This window comes from Urocitellus parryii, unplaced genomic scaffold, assembly GCF_045843805.1.
Source record: "Urocitellus parryii isolate mUroPar1 unplaced genomic scaffold, mUroPar1.hap1 Scaffold_43, whole genome shotgun sequence".
Taxonomy (NCBI): domain Eukaryota; kingdom Metazoa; phylum Chordata; class Mammalia; order Rodentia; family Sciuridae; genus Urocitellus; species Urocitellus parryii.
This window is the reverse complement of record NW_027553833.1, coordinates 1,601,588-1,626,339: the sequence shown is the minus strand read 5'-3', so window position 1 is coordinate 1,626,339 and position 24,752 is coordinate 1,601,588. Positions and strand designations below refer to the sequence as shown.

Here is a 24,752-nt window from a genome sequence, read left to right as displayed (position 1 = left end):
CTGCAGGGCCAAGGGACTAGGTCCCAGGATATTGCATGTTCTCTAAGCCCATGGATTTTTAAAGATGTTTCACTATCACCCATTCTTCACCTCCATCACCTTATATACCAGAACAAGGGGAGTATATAAGTTTCTGAATAATGGAAAGTTTCTGAATAATGGACGAGTTGTTTATCTCATTCCTGTGATTTTTCTCCTTTTGTAAGTTAACAAGTTTGCATGCCTTTTCTCCTATTTAATCTGTCTTTTTCTGTTTATTTCAGTGAAATTTCAAAGAGGAGAGAGAAAATTTTCCTTCACCTTACACTAGCCTATGTTATTAAAAAAATGTCAAGGTTTAGGAAGACAAAGAAAGGCTGAGGACCTATTTAAGACAAGTGGAGTGTGAAAATAAAAAGGAAAATCAGGTGAAAGCAACACCAGAAGAGTTTTTGAAAATGGAGTGGAGGGAAGGCTGGGGTTGTAGCTTAGTAGTAGAGCTTGCCTAGCATGGGAAGTCCAGGGTTCAGTCCCGAGTACTGCAAAACACACGAGTTTGCACACACCATTAAGGAAGTAGCACTCATGTGCATCTCCAGATTATGCCTGAGAACCTGGGAATGTCAATTTTGGCCACCTCCACTCTTTGAGTGCAGGCATCTGAAATGACCAGATAATTATATCATGTTCAGAGACTCAAGATGTGGGTTAAGAGGTTATTGAGCTCTAGTTTCACAGATATTCTTACTAAGCACATATGTTCTTTTCTCTATCTTCTACCTATCTAACAGCGCCCGTTCTTTCCCAGTATTCAATAGAAGTTTCCTGTGTAAAATTTTTTTGCCATTGTGTCATAATTCAGAACTGTTTGCCCAGGAAAGCTCCTTGCTTCCCCTACTTCTTTGAAACCATGATTTAGAACTGTCTGAGCTGTTTTCCAAATTGCAGATTCTAAGATCCAAAATAAAGTATTCTTTAGTTTCTGGTTTTGAATTGATAGACTAGAAGCATGACAACTACATGCAACGTATGATCCTGAAGGTGAACAGGGGAAGCCAGAAATATCACTGGGGCAGTTGTTGAGATTTTAATATTGTATTAATACTGTATTGCATTGTATTAATGTTAGATTTCCTAATTTGGATAATTTCACTGTGTTTGTATAAGAGAATATCCTTGTGTTTTTTTAAAAAAATACACACTGAAGTATTTAGGAGCAAATGATTAAAATATCTTCAAACTACTCTAAAGTAGCTCAGGGAGTGTGGGGGAGGAGGGGGAGAGCATATTTGCATGCATGGGGCAGTGGAGGGAATATGATATATCAAATGGTGGAATAGTAAAAATGTCCTCATACTATTCTTGGAATTTTTCTGTAAGTTTGGAACAGCATCAAAACTAAAAGTTATAAACAATGCTACAATGCCTGCGAATTTCTACTCCTGCAGAGCCTGAGATATCATGGAAATTCAAAGTTGTTTCTTTTTCCAGAGCAATCAGCAATTCAGAAGTTATTTTCCTTAACATTAAAAAAATAGGGACTATGGAATAAAACCTCCAATATGAGAGGAGTGATAGGTCTATAGCAATTTTACTGAGTGTTGACATAATATCAAGATTTCATTATTATTTTTAGATTAGCTTCTAATCCTCTCTCTTTATCCAAACTCTTAATTTCAGGGAAATTTTTATTATATAAAAATGTTGAAGTGGGAAATAGGAAGTCATGAGTTGGTGTCTTAGAAAAATTTCATGTAGAACACAGGGGATAGCTGTGATTCTAATTGTTAAGATTAACACTTAAATATTTTCAGTAAAAAATTCCTCCTAAGGAACAGTATCTGCAACATTTAGAGAATTTCAAAGTCTGGAACTCTCTTCATTTCTGTCCCTGGATCTTCCTACCATCAATGTTTTGCTAAAGAGCACATTTTCCAGGTCAACTATTTGGACTCTCTAGTTGTTTCAGAATAAACCATTACCCTGTGGAGGTATTGGTCAGCATCTGCTCATCTGATTATTTTAGAACATTAAGTATTTTTGGAAGATGCTGATCCTGGTGGCCAATGGAGCAGCACTCATGAACTCCCAGGATCTGTGAGTGATGGAGGGACTTAAAGATCATCCAATCCCATGCTATCATTTGTTGGCAAAAGAAAACATTCGATATTTTCTTCTTTTACCCAAACCTGAAACAGGCAGATGGTGGAAAGAGCCCGATCTGTTATAGATTCCTGAGCACTAGTGGATATCAATGTATTTTGCAATCTTGATCAAAGGCCCCATTTACCTTCCCCATGAAACGCTGAACAAACATGGGCTGCTATGTAGAGCAAAGGGATAATAGAGGATCAAACCCAAGCATCATGCAAGCTAGGCAACCTCTGTACCATTAAGTTGCATCCCCAGTCCTGCTTTTTAAATTAATTCAAATCATATCAGTGGAAGGGGAACTGGGTCCTCTAATAGTTATGATGGCTTAGATGAGAAGAGTGAAAATATATTTTATTTGACAATTTTTTTAGATGTAAACTTTAAATGTTGAAGTAATTTGAAAGGCCAAAGGTTCAATAATATGAAGGAACTTAAGTTTCACCAGTTTTTTGGACATCAAGGGGCTTTAAGGGAATATCAGCTCCAACTCTAAGTTAATCAGTCTAATTTTCTGGTTTCTAATTAAAAACAGTTGTACAATCTCTTAAGACTTCTACCCCTCATTCACCATTCTACCCCTCATCACCTATTTTTTTAAAGAGCTGCCCTAAGTGCTACTTCTAAAAATGAAAATATAATCATGTCCCTTCCTTCTTAAAAGGCTTAATTGGCTAGCTACTAACCTTTAAGATAATGCCTGAACTCCTCAGCGGTGCATGGACAGAATCTATTGTCTAATTACTCCTTTAGTAATGACCTTTGGCCATTCTCATTCCTCTCGATGTAGTGGGATCCACCTCTCACTGTTTACTTATCCATCCCCCCTCCCCCCCAGTTAATTCTTGAGAGCAGAGATTTTCCCCACCCCCCAACCCCAGATCAAATCCCTATGGCAAGGAGGCAGAATGTGCTGGGCATAAGCATAAATAAAAACCCAGAAAAGAGTCATTAGCACTTGATTTTAATTAAAATTAACAGTTCAGATGAAGACTGGACTAGAATAGTGTTTAATATCAACCTCTGAGAAATCACATTTATATAAAACAAATGAAACAGGCCAGGAGAAGTCCAAAAAAGGTACAGTTTACATTATTGCACGTGGATAAAATGCTATTTAGGGTAGCAAAATCCTCAGGCCAGAAGAGGAGGAAGAAAAGACAAATACAGAAGATAAACCTCTAGGAAGTATTTATTTTGCATTCTGAACTCTCCAGTGTCCTCAAAAGTATTTAGCACTTTGGACACATTCACTATGCTCTTGAAATAAAATGACTGCAGTGACTTCAACATGTTTTAGTTACACTTACATTCTTTGTTCTAGACATGTGCACGTTCAATGTGTAGCTACCTCATATACTGGGACATCTGTAACACCAAAATTCCCAGTGCCCACAGTCATGGACAATAGGGGAAGGGAGTAAAGTACTATATTATACAGATTTTAGGGAACAATACTGTGGCTATTGTTAACCCTTTTGAGCACTCTTGATTTTGGTCATTTATATTGGAACATGTGAAGGAATAACATTGAATATGAAAGTAACTCCTAGGCTGCTTCTAGAAAATAAAACACAATTTAAAAAGAGTTCCCTGCCACGTTCAGGAAGGTGGCAATTACTGTATATATAGGAAAAAGGGTGTATACTTATAGAAAAGATCAACTCCAGCTTACAAACAAATTATAAAATTGATTTTGTTTTAACCTGTGAGTGTGATACAAAAAAAAAATGTAAACTTGTGGACCTAGTTACCAAGACCACTTATCCTCCTAAGCCCAGACATGAAATTAAAGTTTGGCTTGAGCTAGTATTATCTTCAAGTTTTCTCCAAGTTTGTCCATGAACTCAAAGGTATTCAAGTAGTCAGAACGCTGTACGCTAAAAGGAGAGAAAAAAGGAAAGATGGAAATTTAGTTTTTTTCTAATATTGTAGGAGGTAGAGAAAAAATTCCTAAAAACACTATTTAACATAGTATTCTATCTATTTCTAGAAGTCAACCGATTAATATTACCAAGCTACAAGAATACTGACAATGGCTATGTTTCCAGTTCATAGGGCTGACCCAGTCTTGGGCATCCTGCAGTGGAGGCTCAAAAACATTCACAGTAGGTTCCATGCCATGTAGCTTTGAGGTTGAAACTATCAAAAGTTTCAGTTTAGACTAATCCAATGAGAGCAGACTCATCCTACTCCTTAATTCTTAGAAATAATAAAACCTGTTGAGAGTATAGCCATGCCTTTACCTACATTCTCATTCACCGTTACATGTTCTTAAAAAAGCTTAAATTCTCTTGTTTCTATCAGTGTTTTATTTAAGAAAAACAAAAAAGAATGGATTAACTGACATAATCCTGCTGGTACATGCCCATCAAATAGGCTGCAAAGATCCTATAGATACTACATACACTATACAGATTGGAACATTTCAAACATTGTATTCTCGATGGAAATTCAAGTTAAGAAATTTGCAGTGATTGAGTATATGCACTTTATTTGGGTGTACTGAAATCTCTGAGGATATACCAGTTGGGACTTGGTATTAGTGTTAATTTTTTCTAAAATTTCTTAAGATGAGTCCTGGTAACTAACTCTGACTTTGAGAGAGTTATCTGATTAGCAGCTAATGCAATGGAATACTGGTTACCATGTCCTCAGAAAAGCCCAAGGCAATCAATGCACAGTAAGTTCCACTGTACTGAAGGTTAGTGGAACTTAAGGAAGTGATAGTAATCAATGAACATCTTATACTTGCGCTACTTATTTGTCTCATTTGTAAATTAAAGAAAATAATGGGATGGAATTAGCTAGACTCTGAGTTCCCTTTTTTCCTAATTGACTATCATTTTCTTAAAATTAAATAAGTTGTTCATTCAATTACTGTTAACTAGATCAGCAAATTATAGCCCAGCCATAGAATAAATTTAGCCTGTAGTCTGGTTTTGTACACAAAAGTATAATTGGCAAGTTGCTGTATCTATGCATCTTTGTATTATCTATGACCACCTTCCTGCCACAACAGTAGATGCCAAGTTTAGTATTTGCATAGTTCCCAAAAGACTGTATGTCCCACAAGCTAAAATGTAGCTGGGCTTGGTGGCATAAGCTTGTAAGCCCAGCTACCAGAAGATTGAGGCAGGAGGATCACAAATTCAAGGCTAGCCTGGGCAACTTAGTAAGACCCTGCCAAAAAAAAAAATCCTAAAGATATAGCTCAATGATGGAGCATTCTTGAGTTCAATCACCAGAACCCCCCCACACACATACACAATCTGAAATGTTTACTGTCTGACACTACATAGATAATGTCTAGTGACCCCTAAAAAGGATGATGAATATCAATTTACATAATTACAAAAAACACTGGTGTTTTGATGCTGGTGAGGGTAAATGGCAATCTGACCACAGAGTTCAGGGCATCTTATACTTACTTGGGTAGACCTTTAATGCAAGCAGCCAAGTCCTTGGTCATAAAGCCAGCCTCAATGGTCTCAATGCAGACTTCTTCCAAAACCTTTGCAAAGATGCCAAGTTCATTATTGTTATCCAGCTTTGCCCTGTGGGCTAACCCTCTGGTCCAAGCAAAAATGGAAGCTAAAAAAGAGAAACAGCCATCCCAGGTCTAAGAATTCCCAAATCTTTCACAATTCCCCCAAACAGAACATTTAAAAAAATTAGGTTGTGGGTTTTATTAGATGATATCCATATAGGGCAGAAGTTTTAGGAAAGCTGGAAATACTTTCCCAAATAGAAACTACCCCCCCCAATACCCCAAACCCCAGAGGAAAGGGACCAGGGGGTGGTGGGAGGAGAGAGGGGGAATGTACTATGAAGTGATATTGGCCAAGTTTTGTTGTTATATTTTGTGCACGTACAATATGTAACAACAAACCCCACCATTATGCAACTATAATGCACTAAGAAAAAGTGTGGGTAAAAACACCTACATTTTAATGGTATGGTACTAGAGCTTGATGTTTAAGGCATTTCTGTCTTAGAAAAGGTCTCTATATCTTTTGTCTACATGTCTACATTGGTCTCCTCTTTTTAGGCTGCTATCTCTTTTTAAAGTGCTGACCTTGACACCTTGTTGGAGGCATCTATCCATGTGACTTTTAGATGTGTAGCCTCCAGTGACATTTCACTGCTCTAGGGACAGTTGATACACTTGTTGATAATATTCTTTTCTGTAATGTATACTCTTCTACAAAATAGAAAAGCACATTTTGAGAACATTATTAAGCATGTTAAAATAGCTCCTATTAGTAGAATTCATTAGCTACTTGCTGATGACTTTTCACACAAAACACTGAGTAGCCTAAGGAATGTGCCTGAGTTCCTCTGGAGATCTCCTTTGGAGAACACTCTCTTGTCAGAAATCGATGTAGGAGTAGACACCATCTTACCAATAGGATTGGTGGACGTCTCCTGTCCTTTCTGGTACATGCGGTAGTGGCGTGTTACTGTCCCATGGGCAGCCTCTGCTTCTACTGTCTTGCCATCTGGACAAATCAGCACACTAGTCATCATGCCAAGGGAGCCATAACCTGTAGGTGGCAGAGCATTAAGTACTGGTCCATCTGCGAGAAGACTGGTCTCTCAGCATTGAGAGCAAAAGACTCAATCTTGTCAGGTCTTGGTAAGCAAAGTAAGCATGAGCACATGAAGTCATTGGTAGCTCCTCTGCATTTCAGAAAATGAAGTATCCAGATCTCAGAGTCAAAGGATCTTGAGAACCTGAGCTGTTTCTCATTTATCTCTGGTACCTGCTTCATGATGGAGGGTTTGGGGTCTGACTGCCTGTTTTTCACCCTATTCTGTGACTTCATATCTGCTGTGACTCAGTTTTCCTACCTATAAAATGAGAATAATAAAAGGACCTACTTTACTGTGTTGTTGTGGGATTAGATGAATATACATATAATTTGTGAATATATATTCATATTTCTTAGAAAAATATCTGCACAGTAAGAGCTCAATATCTTGTTGTTATTATATGCAGATACTCTGCTATTCTGAGGGAATAAGGATTAAAGAGTTGTCTCCTGCCTTCAATTTACTATTAACTCATGGGGATGGGAAAAAGGCTCATAAATACAGGATGGGTTAGATCCAAGAACATTCTAATTGCTCTTCCTTGTTCTCTGTAATACCCTCAACAAAACAACTCTTTTCCATGGTTTCCTATTCAGAGAACCATATTCTAGCAGTTAAGTTAATTCACTTATTTTTTTTAATGTACACTTTTTCACTTGAATTCAAGGGACCCTTTCCACATTTGTGCCACCACCTATGAGTTCTCATTAAGTTAATAATGTAAACTTCCAATAAATAAACAAATGGCTACTTTTGTGTGGGCAGAGATCAAGTGGATCTACTCTAATTTCATTTTAGTTTTTGGTCATCTTTAAGCCCAGTTAAGAAATTTCTGTGTGGAATTAATAGTTTCTTCCATATCCCTGTATTTCTTTGAGGCTTCATAGATACTCAAATTAAGTTGATTAGAGAATTCAGGACCCTACCATGGGGAATTTGTCTATTTATTAATATTAGGATATAAGCTTATGCCATTGTCAAAACTGAGGACATAAATGAAATGGCCTGAGTCTGAAGTAGTTTGTGTCTCTAGAGAAGAATGAACAAAAAGATAGCTGGGCTGGTTTTCATCCATTTAGCTGAGATCACCTGATCTACCAGACTCTGGTCTTGAGTAGGTCTCTTATCAGGGCCCATGGTACTTCAGATCTCTTGCTTCATAGTCCTTTAAACTTTTATAACTTGTCATTTACATCTGAAATATTTCTTTTGATACTCTCTTTTTATTGCCATGAGAACCTTTAAACATGGAATAACTTTGGGTCCTTCTCCCAGAACTCCGATGACAAGGAATAGCTCTCCTCATCTTCTGTGGAGTCACCACTAAGCAGTGCACCTTTCTGTATGTACTTAGTACAAACCACCAAGGATCTGGAGACAGAGGAGGTGGGAGTGGTGGTGGTAAAGAGTTGTGTAATTCAGTTATCTGATATAAAAGTAATCTTGGGTCTGGTCTACTGATTTTCAAACTGATTAGAGATGTTTAACTTTCAAAGAGAAAAAGTAGTACTTCCTGAGAGAAAGTAAACATAATTAAAGCCTATGCAAAAATTCATCTGGGGAGAATCAAGTTCCTACAGCTACCAAGAGTAACTGAAACTGAGCAGCAACTTGGTGCTGAGGAAAACAGGGAAAGGGGAATTTCTGTTGATTTGGCCAATTCCCCTGGCATGAAGTACCTGGTTCCTGGAATTTCTGTGAATGGCCCTGGACTTCTTTGCTCAATATTTCTTTGTACAATCCCCTTTGTTAAAAGCTAAGCAGTAAGCTTAAATTAAAATATATATATATATATATATATATATATATATATATATATATATATACACACACACACACACACACACACAGAGACATAAACACATACACATATATATTTATACACACACACACACACACAGTAACAAAGCAGCCTGATTCAAGGCTGGCAGTAGGGGCATGATCAGGACCTGTTGCCAGGTGAATGAGCTCCTGGAGATACTGCTCACAGTTGCCCGACAACCCAGGCCACTCACTTTATTGTTCCTTCTTGCCTGAGTACACTCGGTTTTCATAATATCACCGGAGGGAAAATGAATGCAGGAAAAGGGGGTGACTTCTGGACCAGGTAGTTGGCTACCTGTTGGACATTTTAAAACTTCAAGGAAAAAAAGGATGAGGTGAGTTTAACCTAAGACTGGAGCCAGCAGTGTTAAACCCCTGCTTATTTCCTCTGTGACCTTGAATAATCCACTTCCCCATCTAAACTTAATTTCTTTATGTGTCAGAAAATGAATGATGGATCTGGGTGCTTTGTAGCACTACCATTTCATAGTTTTACAACTAAGGACTACGAAATCCCTCTTCCCAAACTATAGATCTACCATGGAATGACCTCAGGGCTAGCAGGCTCCATCTACCTTCACCTGCTGCTCTGGCTCCTTACCTTGGGCCACGGAGTCTGACTGCACATCACCATCATAGTTTTTACAGGCTCAGATGAAGCCTCCCTCTGATTTCATAGCTTGAGCCACCATGTCATCGATGAGCCTATGCTCATACCAGATCTTTTGGGTTTCAAATTGGGATTTGTACTGCCTAAGAAAAAAGAGAAAAATTAGAACAATTAAAAAAGAAGTTGGCTTTTCAGGGCTGTCATCTGCTTCTCCCAAAGGCTTAGAAGGGGACAGGGAGCAGCCTTTTCAGTAGACAGAGCACAAATGTGGGACTCTAACACAGGCTAAATCTCTGCTCAAGCATTCTCTGGCTATGAAACCCCAATTTGGCCACCTGTCACACCTTGCAGGAAAGGTGTGATACAGTAGGCTGACCCAACTATTGCTTTAATTTCTAATTTTCAATATAGTACTGATCATATTCTTGAGACTTAGAGTCTTTTAAGAATGTAGCAAAGGAAGCTGAGTATAGTGGTCTATTCCTATAATTCTAGCAACCCAGGAGGCTTAGGCAGGAGGATTGCAACTTCTCAGCAATTTAGCAAGACCCTCAGCAACTTAGCAAGACCTTGTCTCAAAATAAAAAATAAAAAGGGCTGGGGTATAGGTTATTAGTAAAGCACCCTTGGGTTCAATCTTGGTGCTGAAAAGAAAAAATAATATAACAAAGGGAATAAAAGATATTCCAATGACATGATATCATTCAGGAAACTAGATGTACTATGGGACAGTTTCTAGGCTTAGTACAGATGGATAGTTGGAAGAGGGAATCAAAATGCCTTTGGAAAGATTTTTTTTATCCAGAAAAACTGCATCTGAACTGAAGAGTTAACACAGGCTCACCTCACAGGTTGTTGGGCCCGAGGTTGTTATAAATTTATACTTAAGTTCAAAAGACCATGTAAGGTAGAGTTTCAATCATTACAATGATTTTTAGAAGGACGAAAATGGGCCTGACTCATAAACTGACATATTTGTCAAATCAGAACTTTCTATCACTAACAGGGTTCTTTAGTCAAATACTAAACAATCCTGGCTCTGTGAAAAATTAAGGATGGGCCCTGTTTTAGAACATGTTTATTTTCCAAAAGCAATTTAGAGTGGTTTTATTTCACTCCTGCTAAATCTTAGTTTTGCTCTTATCTAATTTAAGGATTATTGAAGATTTTCACTTGATTTGTCACAGAATCAAAGGGATAAGGAAATGCAAATTCTATACCACAAATGCCAGCTTACTTGGAAACAAAAGAAAGAAAAAGGAATAAAGAATGGCAGTTACTTGACATATATCTCCTGAAAGATGTCTTTAAAGCACCCATCATATTTCTTCAGAATAGTGTTTTTGGTGCTCAGATACAAAGGCCAACCCTTAGACAGAGCCATTTGGAAGGAACTGTGTGCAAAATCTTCAATTGACTTGTCTTCATTGTACATTCCCATGGCAACTCCACCACCCACTGCAGGGAGCAATGAGAGAAAAAAAGAAAGTAAACGTGGGATAGCTGGAACGAGGTTAAAGGAATCTCCACAACCAAAATACCAATTCTTGGCTCCCCTGGCTGAGCCTAGACTTCAAGTCCCTGGCAGTCTTCCAAACTGAACAGTTCAGGAGTTTTCAAGGGACAGGATAGGATGAAAATCAGTTCTAGATAAGAATAGTCTAACTTGTTTTGGAAGGACCACGGAAATAAGAAAAACATATGGTCTTCAGGATCCCAAAGATACTGAAATACCAAAAACTACTAATATGGAGGCTGTGGCTATGGCTCAGCGGTAGCACACTTGCCTGGCATGTGTGAGACACTGGGTTCGATTCTCAACACTGCATATAAAAATACATAAAATAAAAGTCTAACAACAACTAAAAATATATTTAAAAAAACCTGCTAATGTGACAGAAATATACTCACAAATGGGCAAATAATTTTGAATTTGTTTTTTATGTACTTTAACAATTTCCAACATGTATTTTGAACTTAAGGGTGTACTCAGCCCATAATTATTGAGAAAGATTTGCATTTTAAATACGAAATGAAAATTCTTGTAATTTCCAGAAGGATACTGAGCATGCCTACTGCAATTGGTGGAAATAATTACGCTACATGTAATTATTCATGTTTCACAACTTTTATTAGTTGAACTCTGTTATTACTGAAACTTGAACCCATACCAACTCCCAGGGTGCTGAAACTCACAGAAGTAGATTCTATTAAGATGACATTATTTAAAGGAGGTAAGGAAAAAAAAAAGATATATAGGTGTTATCTTTTTTAAAAATTTGTTTGTTTAAATTTTTTAAATTTGTTTGTTTCAATGAGTACTTTCAGCAACCTTTGGGTGGGATTGCCCTAATGAAACTTTGAAGCTGCCAGGGAAGAAAAAAAAAAAAACAAAAACAAATGTTTCACTTTCACAGGATAAATTCCCAGAAGGGCAAGGAGAAAATCTTAGCAAATAATGCAACCATTTCTAAATACAAACCCCACCAGAGCAAAGGGCAGGATTGCATGACAGATGATTTGGGGCTATTAATGTTTAATTTATACCATTTGTGCATAAGATATTCCTGCAAATCTTCCCTCCATATTTTAAGACAAATGCATAAATGTCTCCTTGTCATTGCCTATATGCATTTCCAGTTAAGTGACTAACCCCTTCATGCCTTATTCATGGCATGGGAGGGTATGGAACCAACTACTTTTTAAGTTAGATTTTTGGTCCGTAGAAGTGTAGAATTGGGTTATATTTTTAGGCAGTCACATACTAATTTTGAAAAAAAAAAACAGTAATAATGTTTCTAAATCATTTGTTTTTTAAAAAAAGAAGATGTAGCTTATGATGGACTCATACATACCTTCAAAGTTATGTACCAGGTATGTCACCTTCTGGGTTCCATCACTTGGTGTGTAGGTTATCTCTACTTTACCAGGCCCAGGAATGACAAAATCAGTTGCTCTGTACTATATAAGTAGGAAAAAGGTATTAAGAAAAGAAAAATATCCCAATAGGAATTATAAGGAAATATATATATATATATATATATATATATATATATATATATATATATCTGAGAGAGAGACAGAGAGATAGAGAAACACACATGAGCACAAGAGCACACCAAGATAAACAAGAGAATATAGCTTGTCCTTTTTTTTTTTGTTGTTATTAGGGATTGAATTCAGGGTGCATAACCACTGAACTACATTCCCAGTCTTTTTTATTTAATTACTCTGAGACAGGGTCTCCCAAGTTGCTGAGGCTGGCCTTGAACTTGGGATCCTCCTGCCTTAGCTTCCTGAGTTGCTGGGATTACAGGCTACCACATCTGGCAGATCTTTAAAGAGATAGAAACGAAGATAGTCCAGAGTTCCTCTAGTTAGTGGTAATGCACATTAAAAAGTCAGTCAGTATTTATTAGAAGGTTACCATGTATGTGACAGTTTTATGGGCACTGATACAGAGAACACAGAGAATAACACAAGATTCTTTCTTTAGGAAGCTTACCAACCTAATAAAGACAATACTAAGTGAGAAGTGACAGAGAGTTTTCAAATGTCAGAAAGAGTCATAAACCTATAAATCAATAAAAACGCTGCAGGGTGATGAAGAGATACTACCTGGCCCATGGGCTGAGGAAGCTGTGCTGCAGGGAGGATTATAATACTACTTGTGCTGAAAATGATGATAGAGCTGATGCTTTGTCCTTACTATGTATCAAATGCTTTAAGATGATGTCATTTGATTCTCACATCAATCTTACAAAGATGTCAGTGTGATATAATGAAAATAATGCATCCTGAGTCCAGAGACTTGGGATCATTACTTAGACTTTCAGGGCTCAGTCGTTCCAGTTATCACTTGTCCACATGAAAAAAAAATCATCTGGAAGCTGCTGTGACAGTTGATGACCCCCCCCCAAATCCTATTCACCTCCCTCATGAGCATAAGCCATTCCAGTGGAGAAATGTGCCTGGTACACATGAGGTGTTCACAAGTCATTCGTGCACCGAAACTTACTCAAAGACTTGGGTTAATTGGGAGACTTGGAGTTAGGAATTAACAAGCACCAGCCACACCTATAGGTTTATAGTAATACTAACAGTAGGTAAAAGAGCATTCAGATAACAAAAAAAGATTAAATATCTATTCTACAAAGAACACTTATGACATATAAAGTCATTCACTATGGGTTGCTGATTTGTTTCCATTTCTCAAAAGGAAGAACTGAGACATCAAGGCACTATAAATGCTTTGCATAGGGTTTATGCACATTTACACAGCAAATCAACCTGGCATTTGAAAATTTTAATCTTGACTTTAAACAACAGAATGTCCATTATTACAAATGACTGATGCTACAATTAAAAAAAAAGACAGACTGAATTGGTAAGAACTGCCACCTATGCATCCTTGCTTGGGACTCTGGTACCTGTGTGGGGCCTGGCCAGGATGAAGGGACAGTATGAACCACAGGGTGGAACAAAGTTAACCAACTCCTTGGGGACTGAGCTGGCAACCCTGTCCCCAGAAATATCTTCCCTGGCCACACCGTTTACAGGGATGACTACATAGAAGTGCGGATTTTGGATTTTAGCATTAGGGAATTCCTGTTTTTAAGGTTCTTGTAAGACATAAGCTTCTTTCTATGAAAATCTGAAACCTGCCTCAGCACAATTTGGAATTTGTTTAATTGCCAGCTTTTCTGCTTAACTTGGCAATGAGTCTATTTGTATAGAAATACAGAATCCATTTTTGGTTTTCAAGTAGGAAAAAATGTTCTAACTAGATTGCTTTTGAATACTAAGCCAGTTATCATGTTTAATATCATATTTGGTGGTTCTCAACCCTATCTGTACATTAGAATCACTTGTGGAACTGATTCAAAAGCCTGAATTCAGATTTCAGCTGGTGGAGATGGGACTCAGATATTAGACAAAAACCAAAAAGGTAAAGCTAAACCTAACCAAACCAATGAATCATTCATAAGTGGATCTTATTATGCAGCCAGCATTGAAAACCACTGATCTGGTTGGATCATATGATACTACTAAAAAATAAAAAAAAATAAAAAACAATTGGCCATTTGTGTGATATAACTAACAAAAGGATAAAGAAAGAAAAAAACATGTTTGGCAAAAATCATGTGTTGAGATGGGTATCTACAGTAAGTTTATCTGTATTTACCTCTACCTAAATGTGGGTAAATATACAGCTATACATATTAGAATTTCTAAATTTTGCAACTTTGCTTAATGGGTGTAGACACCAAAAGATAAGGATAAAAACCCATATAAATCAGAATTGCTGGGTCATGTAAAAATATATGGAAAATTATGCCCAAATGACTTACTTGGTCCCCATAAGCATGACGGCCTATGATGATGGGTTTTATCCATTCCACTCACAAGTCGTGGGATATTTTTGCAGATAATTGCTTCCCTGAAGACAGTGCCACCCAGAATATTTCGGATAGTGCCATTTGGTGATTTCCACATTTGCTTCAACTTGAACTCCTCAACCCTCTTCTCGTCAGGGGTGATAGTAGCACATTTGATGCCAACATTATACTTCTTTATAGCTTCTGCAGCATCCTTGGTGACCTGGTCATTGGTGGCATCACGATTCTCTATGCCTAAGTCATAGCTAGAAAGGGAAAAATGTATCAATACTTCAGGAAAATAAATAAGTTATAATCCATGACCCCACTGGTGACAGTCAGAGGTTGCTATGCAGAACATAAAGGCCTCAAATACACCTAAATCTGTCAAGTTTTAGCACTGATGTATCCTAAACATAGAAGATGACTGACAATTCAAGAAGGAAGTAAAGAGTCAAGAGAACTAGGCTAGTGGGCAGCTGTCTATCTAGAAATTGAATGGAAAACAATGAACTCTGCCAAATTGCCCCCTATTTTTCACCATCTTGAGGCAATAACAACACATGAACAACCCTTTGGCATGGCTTCCCTCTATATAATTAGCATACAAGTTAAACCTAAGCACTACCTAATTTTCCCTTAGTAAATATTGTGCTTGAAAAATAAAGGGGTGGAAGGCTTAAAGGATGTTTTGTATTCTGACATTAAAGTGGTGAAGGGTATAGAGATTACTGTTGTGCAAAAAATACTAATGACTGCTTCATTTATGCCAGTTAGTCATAAGGTGAACCTTCCCCTAATTCTTGGGCAAGTCTCTATGTTCTGGAAACAAGCCTGCAGTTTATTGGATAAGTAGTAGAACCCATCAACAGTTTCATATGCACCAGAAAGTTTTAGCTCAACGTACACCAACACCCATACTGCAGGTCATGCCGAGCTGAATGAATGTTGGCTGTTCATGGAACACAAAAACATGATTTTATGGAAAGTAGTAAAAACAAAATAATAGAATAACTTATTTTGTTCTCTAAGAATTTAAAGTTTTTCAGCTCTCAAAAATTGCTAAACCAAATAGTCGCTAGATTTCTGTTCTTAGTTTTCACATCTTCTTTCCTTAGATATCCCAATTGCTGATGCAAACACAGAAATAGCAATCTTGATTGATTCGCAAATAAAAAAAAATGTCTAATGCTTCAACTTTAGATAATTCACATAAATCTAACAAAGCCACATACTTTCTTATCTTCCTGCATAGAAAATGCTGAATATAGACAACGTCTAATCCCAACTCCACAAGATGGATGGCCACAGTTTTCATGTTCCTAAGTATGATTCTCATCAGAAGAATCTACCAGAAAATTAGTGGATTTCCTGCTTCCCTTAACATTTCTAAAAGAAAAGAAGAAATAAATAGCCAGGACCACTACTGAGTCTTCATAAAAACAACAACAACAAAAACAAAACCAAAAATAAAAAAACAAAATCAAAAACAATCAATCACTACACTTCTTTCAAAAAGAAGCAGAAATAACAGCAAGTTTGGAACAACTTAAAACTTATTTGAACTTGCAAGAATTCTTTAGTTTGTAGCCACTGACTTTTTTTTCTGCCTAGGCATAAAGACACCCCTTTAAAAGGCTTTATGAGTCTATACTAAAGAGGCTAGCATTATTATTCTGGACCCTGTAAACCCCTGCAAGTTCACATAATGTCATGCAAAGTTCTGAAAAAGGAGAGAGTTTGTGAAATGCTTCTTCAACCCACTTGGAAACTGTTTTTATGCTCTGTTCCCTGTATGTTTTGTGGACTCCTACAAGCACAGTCTTTACACCACATGGTGGCTGCAATACAGACATTATCAGCACCTTAATTTTAGAACAATTAAAAAGGGCGTCTAATGACAGCATGAGAACTGAAAGTCTAAACCAAAGCAAGTTAACGGGTCCTCAGGACACATTCTGAATACTTCTGGATGGAGGCAGACACTTAATTGTTGCCAACAATTTGTCTGAAACGTGTTGCTCTATATTGTACTCTACCAGGCTTCAGCCACTTCACCTTTTTAAACATTCTGCCTCTACTTAGTTTGAATGCTCAAAAACAAGAGCTGCTTATAAAAGACACAAGGAAAAAATGAGAGAATTACGAACATACTTTCACATCTGCCCCCAAACACTGTAAAGACGGGGCAAAGAGACAAAGATGACCTAAGGGAACTGGGGCTTGAGGTGGGTGTCTCAGAGAACCATGAGGGTTCTTTCAGTGCAGCAGCTGTATGAAAGGGTGAAAGGTCAAGAATGAAAAGGAAACATCCACTGACTGATTAAGAGAATGATAGAAAATTGAGATTGAAAGGATAAAATTTACTTTACTATTTTTTACATCCTCTCGTTTTTTTCTCTTCCACAAGTAATACATTGTGCTACTCATGGGCACTGATTTATTACAAATAAAACCATCACTGGAATCAAGGTAAGAAAGCCCTCAAAATTTGTTCCCCTTATGATTCTTGAGTTCTAGATAATGATAAATCCAGTTTTTCTACTAGAATGTTAAATTAGAAGGTTCATTAGGTATATTTAAGCCTGATCACAAAACATGGCTACATCTATTTTTAAAAGCCAATTGCACCCTGAAATAACTTAGATTAAACTTTCTGAATCTGCTAGCTTCATGGACGAATAATTCATTTACCTATGCAGATCCAATTCCACATAAGGAAAAATGAGTTTTTTTTAATCAGTTCCCAAATGATTCGTGTCATTTCATCTCCTTGCATCTCTACCACAGAACCATCATGGATTTTTTGGGACATTTTTACTTCAATAAATCTAAAAAGAAGAACAGATTGGATATATGCCTTGTCATTATTTCATTATAAAGTGGAAATGAAATATAAACAATCACGTGACTACTAAAAAAACAGTTCATAATAGTTCTTACATGCAAAGCAAATAACAATTATATTTACCATCAGAATCGAGAATTTTCTCTGTATAAAGCATTGTGTTGTGTTCTTTATATGTGGTTTGTGTCAGCCCTATTAGCCCTATAAGATGGAAATTGTTTAACCATTTTACCTTTAGAGAAAACTAGCTTTGCCCAAGGCCACCTTGCTAAAGGGTAGGGGTGTCTGACCTTGTACATGTCCTTAATAATGCAATCACTATTCTCAACTATTGGTTTGTCTTATGAAATGAGATTATTTTCACAATATCATCCTAGTTGAACATATTTATCCAATTCAATTCCTCATTTTATTGGGCCCATAAGATGAGCAGAACAGCAAGTGCTAGTGTTTCTCCTAAAAGGCTATTTTGGTGAAAATACCATTGAGGAGATTCAACTGGTTCTTATGACCCATATTCCAGATAACTTCAGAAGTGCAAGACAAAGAATTCCTGGTGGAACTGTGCAAGATAAAGAATTCCTGGTAGAACTCTGCTTTCCTAGAGACAACACAGGCTTCAGAGATGTGAAGCTAAATACAAAAGTGACTTCTCAATTAGAGAAATCTGAATAGGAAAGGTCCCCTGCCTAGGATCCAAGCATGTCCCTGTCTTGTTCTTCAGTATCCTAACTCCTCCATGGTTCCTCTAGCCCTTCACAGGCGAGGATAAGCTACTAGTGGGTGGGATGGGGGAAACAGCATTGTTTTAGGGAGGCATGGCCCTTTAAAAAATGGCATGTGGGGGTACAAAATACCAATTAATCTAATTCCATAAAGAACAAAGCTGGATCCTTTGGAAGAAATGAAACTGTGAGCCTTCAAAGAAGACCATGGTTTACGCTTATTCCCGAAGAGACACAGGCCTTGAGCCTGCTAAAAGAATCTGTTCCTTCTCATGACACTTTAATAGAAACTTTGCCCAGCAACACAACTGCAAATTACTTTTAACCCCTTAAGTTAGAATGAGAACTGAAAAGTCAGGAGAAATCAATTGAAAAAAAAAAAAATACAAAAATAAATAAGAAGATTAGATCAGAAGCTGAAAAACAGTCTCTCTTGAACAGTTGAGCTAAAGCATTCTGGCCTTTAAATAAAAAATTTTAATACTTAGTAAGCTGTAAACCTTAGTTTCTTGTGATAAATGAGGATATAATCCCAACCCCAGGCGCACTTTCACTTCTCAAATTTGTAGTTCTAGATTCCTGTTTATTAGTATTCAGGAGGCTCCCTATATCTTACCAGGGAACTTAGAACTCAACTAGAATAAAAGAAATGAGCAAACTTGAGGATGAGTTAATTACTTCTATCAGTAATTTCAAGAACATTTTATAGTATAGCTTTAAGTGTATGAATCTGTCATGCTTAATCCTACTTTCATACCTGTCTTTGCTTTAAAACATAACAAATAAAAGCAGCGGCAAGCTTATCTTGGTCTTGATAGTACATTTTCATGGCCATGATCTTACACAGTATTATGCAATAGTTAAGACTGGGCTATTTTTCCTTAATGGCAAATACAGTTAATAGATCAGACTCTGTTCTTAAAATGTCAAAACTAAGTAACAGTTTTTTTTTTTTAGTTTCCTTCTCAGTGAATGCAAACATACTCTCTGCAATAATTTTTCTATGTGTTATAATGCATTACTGAACAATTTAAGTTTTCCCTGCATTAATTATCTATTAAATTTTTACCATCTTTCAACAACAACAACAACAACAACAACAAAGAATTATTGTTACTACAATGTAAGGCATTAGTGTGTTTCTTCTGGATTTGATTTTAATGCCCTGGGCTTTAGATCTCACTGGATTCACTGAATTCTTATACCTCTCTGGTTTTCTGTCTCCATCCAACCCCAACTTCTGAAAGAAGGGCTGTTTCAAGCCCAATAAATGAACAGCCACCAGTTCATTTATTGAATCTGAAGGTAGTTGAATTCCAATCTCCTGACATACTGGTGTAATTCCAGAAAACAAACTTGGAATAATAATACAGGGTAGTTCAAGTAAAAAGAGCCACTTGCTCTATTTTATTTTTGTTAACCTCAAATTTTTAGCCAATTTTTAAAGGCTATGTTTAAGAACTACAATAATTGCTGGCCAAATATAGTCTCTTGCAGATCAGAGAAGACGCTAGGCTAAAAGAAATAAAGCGGTTTCAATTTATCATTGGAAATATTCTTGACTCATTCCATTGCAGTATCTTAGCTTGCCCTCAAAACTAATTAAAGGCAGGATCGCCACATCAAAGAAAGTACAGAAGAAGAGAAATTATGAATTCTCACCTTTACAGTGAACGGACTTCTAGTCACACCAACTCCTCTCAATCTTGTGGACTCAACTGCAGTTTATCTCCTAAAACACAACAAAACCGGGAATAGAAAGTCTTAAAACAAACACACACACACACACACACACACACACACGTCAGGTGGATTTAGCTGTTTTTAATACCAGTCAGGCTGCCTGATTTATCTGGTTTAAAGTACAGTGCTGAGTATCCAGAGGAGCAAAGGGCAGCTTTGGGTCCACGTCCACCTTCCAAATAAAGGTCGAGGGAGTACAAATCTTTCTACGTGCACACATCTGAGGATGCGTCCGAGGGTGTGTCCCTGGTCCGTAGTCTGTTAGCTGGCCTAGGGGTTTGTAAGTCCTCGGGTGACGCTGTGAGCTTGCAGATGTCCCTGTGGACATTGTGCAAGATGGCTCCAAAGGAATCTGGACGGGTTCCTCTTTCCAGATTTCCACTCTTGATGTTCCCTATCGGGTGCCCGGACCTTAACACCCAGACACTTGGAGCTGGCGGAGTAACGCCCTCCTAGAACTTGAAATCCCGTCTCAAGGGAGGAATGCTTTCCCGACCCCCACCGCGCCCCGGGGTGTCCTAGGGAACAGTCTTTGAATTCAAACCAGAGCTCCGCCCCCTCGCGCCCCCAGGCGGACGCAGCCTATGTGCCACTGCCAGTCCCTCGCAGCCTGAGTTCGCTGTCCACGCCCAAGTCCTCAGCTTACACCCTTCTTTGCACCCAGTTCCCCACTGTCGCATGTTTTCTTCCTATTATATCCAAGACGGTCTTCTAAGCATCTTTGAAACCTCCTACAGCAAGATTTTCCTTTCCGTATGCAGATCTGGTCTTCCACTTGTCACTGCATCCAACTTCCTCAGCGCCCAATTTCTTTCTCCCATGCCCAAGAGCAGGTTTCCCTACCTCCAGCACCCTCTTCTTCCTTTTTTCCCTTTCCCATGCTGAATACCTGGATTTGTCCCTACTTGAACTTAGGCCTTGCCGCTAAGTTACTCCCTCCATAGCCAAGACCCGAGCTTTCTTTCTTTTCCACATTCCAGCCTTTTATGAATTAAAGCCTCCCACAGCACCCAGGGACCTGGGCCGCCCCTCAAAGCCTGAGGTTACCTGAAGGGGAAGGTACGTTGGCGAGCAGCCGGAGGCGCCACAGTTATTCACACGCTCAAACTCACACTCACACACAGGTAATCCTCACTGGGCCCAGCTGTTTCAGCCTGTGACACCACCTCTGTACAGATCCAGGGACCAGTGGGCGGGTCAGGGCTTTTCCTCTTCCCGACTTTTGTCCCCTCCCAAGCCCCACCTCCTCAGCTCACCTCCCGGGGCCCCGCCCCTGTCTCCAATCGCCGCCGACTCCTCGGGTTTGGCGGGGCCAGGGCCTAGGGGCGGGCCCAGAGAAGCTGGGGCTCAGTACTTGGGGCGACCTCCGTGTCCTCCTGGTGGGGGAAGGGGCTTCCTTGCATCTGGGATTCCTCTCCAAGCCCAGCTGCCGAGGAACGTGAATGCCACCTGCAGGCGGGGGAGCTGGCCGCGCTGAGGCTGCAGCAGCCCGGCCATGTACCAATCTTGAGCACTGTGAAGCGTGTTTTCAGGTCCGCAGTAAAGGCACCCAGACCAGCACCTTGGCGGGTTCCCTACCCGCTGCTGCCGGTTGGTCTGTAGATTGTAATGTGCCTTTGGAAGGAGAGTGTTCCAGCCAACATGGGGTTGCTTTGGGGATGCCAGAATGCAAAGGATGCAACAGATATAAAAGCAACCCTGCCTGCCTCAGTAAATAATTTCCACCACAACCAATAACGAGATCTTTAGGGTTTTATGCACCTATAATTTCAGTTATTATCATATACTATAATAAGCCGCATTTACAATTTGCATTAAAACATAATGAAAAAGATGATTATCCGGGTTCCAAGGTAGCTGCTCTAAAGATGTGAAGCCTTAGAAAACAGTGGATTTTTTAAAAAATTCCATTTCCTCCAGAGATTCATTTTTGTATGTGTATTTCTTAGTCTAGAAAACATGGGAAAACAGTATTTTATATTGCTATTTGTAGGATAATAGCATGATCAAGAGTCAATGTTCGAAATTTTATTTTTTAAAATAATCTTTCATTGGATTATAATTGACAAGCAGGGCAAAATGCTCAAGGTGCATTTTGGACGCTAGAGGGCACTAGCATTTTTCCCACGAGAAAAGGGAGAAGAAACAAAAACCCAGCCAATTTATTAGTTTTTTAATATGGATTAACGGATATTAGCATCCACGTCTACTTATTCCTGAAAAAAATGGTTATAGAAGAGTGTAAGGGTGTATCTGCATCTCAAATCTCAGGTCTTTGGTCACCTGAGATTGTAAATTTTACTCCATATCACATCTGGTTCACGTGGTTTATTATCCCTTGCTGATTATTAAAAGTAAGCAATCATACCCATTCTTATTCAGGGCATCCTTCAAGTTACCTAAAATATAGTTTCATAAAAAATGTTGGTAATGGGCTGGGGTTGTGGCTTAGTGGTAGAGTGCTTGCCTCTCACGCATGAAGCCCTGGGTTCCATCCTCAGCACCACATAAAAATAAACAGGGCTGGGGATGTGGCTCAAGCGGTAATGCGCTCTCCTGGCATGAGTGGGGCCCTGGGTTCATCCTCAGCACCACATAAAAAAAATTAAATGTTGTGTCCACCGAAAAATGAAAAATAAATATTAAAAAATCCTCTCTCTCTCTCTCTCTTTAAAATAAATAAATAAAAATAAAGGTATCTAAAAAAATGTTGGTAACATATGAGAAAAATGAGGTAAAAATAAAATAAATATAGGATATTATTCAAAACCACGATGAGTTTAATCATAAAAATATTCCATTAAATCATAAACATTTGCTAGAGAAGGGCTGCAAATTTGTCTCAAAGTCAATGTGATAGGAAAGATGACATGGGAATCTCATAAAACAGTGTTTCTTAGGCCACTAATATAGGAATGAGTAGATTTCAGGTTGACTTTAAATATTATTTTCTTGTAGATTTCAGTTTGACTTACATTAAAATATTATTAAATATATATTGAAAAAAATTAAATGTAATGCACCATATGCTGATAATTCTTACACAACTTTAAAATAATAAATCTATAGACAAAATGGTTAGAAATAAAACTATGAAACAATAAATTACCATTAATAAAATCAATTAAATTTAACAATGGATGTTTGACTGAAATTAGATTGCTGATAGAAATGTGAATTTGAAGCTCCCTGCTTACATGCAGGCTCTTTTGAATTGAACTGGCCTATTCTATTGGATGCCACATTATGATTAATTTAACCCACCACTTTCCCCAATTTGGTTATTATTGCATACTTTGACATCATTTGCCTTTCATTTGGTCAATAAAAGAATCTAAATCTTTTAATAATATCTAACGCCAAATACTGTCATAAATACAAACTGAAATCTGCGTCATGAAATCTCTGTTAGGATTTGGTTATGAGACTATCATTAAGATAATGAGATTCTCGTAAATATTCAAAAGCTGTTATTTTTTCATTTTGCTGATCTTAGAGAATCTGAATATGAGTAGGGCTTGATCACTGCTTATTCATGAAGATTAAGGGAGAGACAACAGTGAAGGTGACTTCCTGATTTAGAGTTTGGGTGACAGGATACCCTTCAACAAGGAAGAAATAAAGATAGAGTTACAGATTTGATGACCAATATAATGAGTTAAGTTTAAAGTTTCTTGAATTTGAAATGCCTGTGGGACAGCAACATGTTGATGTCTAGGAGGCAGTCATCTGTATCTGGAGTTCAGGAGGGATGTCTGAGTTGAAGAGGGAAGGAAATCTGGTAATCTTTAGCATATACTGATAATAGCTGAAAACAGCATATGAGATCATTCAGGAGTACAGAATCAGAAGAAAGCCTATCTCAGTGAGAACTGTGAGGAATACTCACATTTTTAAGGGCCATATAGAAGAAAAGGAGTTCCCAAAGTAAATGGGAAGAAAAATCTGGGGGGCAGTAAGAGAATCAGCAGAGTTTTCATGTCATGCAATGTTTGCAAAAAGCAGGAAATACCACAAAGAGATAAGACAGTCTGAGAATAATTTTGGCAAGCAGAAGGACCTCATGAATGCACATTTAGATAGAAATCATAATAAAAGAGTTTAAAGTATGAATGGGAGGTATAAAAAAGGAGACACAAAAAACTTTTCAAGGAAGTTGATTGTGCCACTTCTATTCAAAATGCTTTATAAAGTTTTAGTAAACATAATTTTCTGTTACCTATATTACTTACATATCATTTGTCTTGGTTAGAACAGATTAGATCATCTTAATTTCTTGTCATTTATGTTAGTTGTGTTGTTTCCTTTTATTTCTTCATTTTATTGTTTAAATAACTATGACAGATATCTTTAACTTACCTTTTTAAAAACAGTTGAATCATTTCTTTAGGCTACATTGCTAGAATTGGAATGAATGGATAAAGGAATTTTTAAGGCTTGTTAGATCTACCAAATCATTCTATAGGAGGGATATAACAATTTATATAGTTATATAAAGGGTAAAAGGGAGCTAATTTTATTATATCCTAGCCAGAACTGAATTTCATAATTTTAAAAAAAAACATCTTTGCAGCTAGGTGCCATGGTGCATGCCTGTGATTCCAGTGACTTGGGAGGCTGAGGAAGGAGGATCCCAAGTTTGAGATCAGTCTCTGCAATTTATGGGGACCCTATCTCAAAATTTAAAAAAATAAAAAGAGACAGGGTCCCATTGAATTGCTTAGTGCCTTGCTTTTTGCTGAGGCTGGGTTTGAACTTGCAATTCTCCTTTCTCAGCCCTCCCCAAAACAAACAAACAAACAAACAAATAAATATTATAAATGGAGCTGGGGATGTAGCTCAATGATTGCACTTCCCCGGCATGCACAAGGCTCCAGGTTCAACCCCTAGTACTGCAA

The 24,752-nt window shown here is 37.8% G+C and overlaps 1 pseudogene; it reads right to left on the bottom strand.

Annotated features, from left to right (window-relative positions):
- Positions 1-3,919: 3,919 nt before the first annotated feature.
- Positions 3,920-20,069, bottom strand: LOC144252436 (isocitrate dehydrogenase [NADP] cytoplasmic-like; annotated as a pseudogene).
- Positions 20,070-24,752: the final 4,683 nt, after the last annotated feature.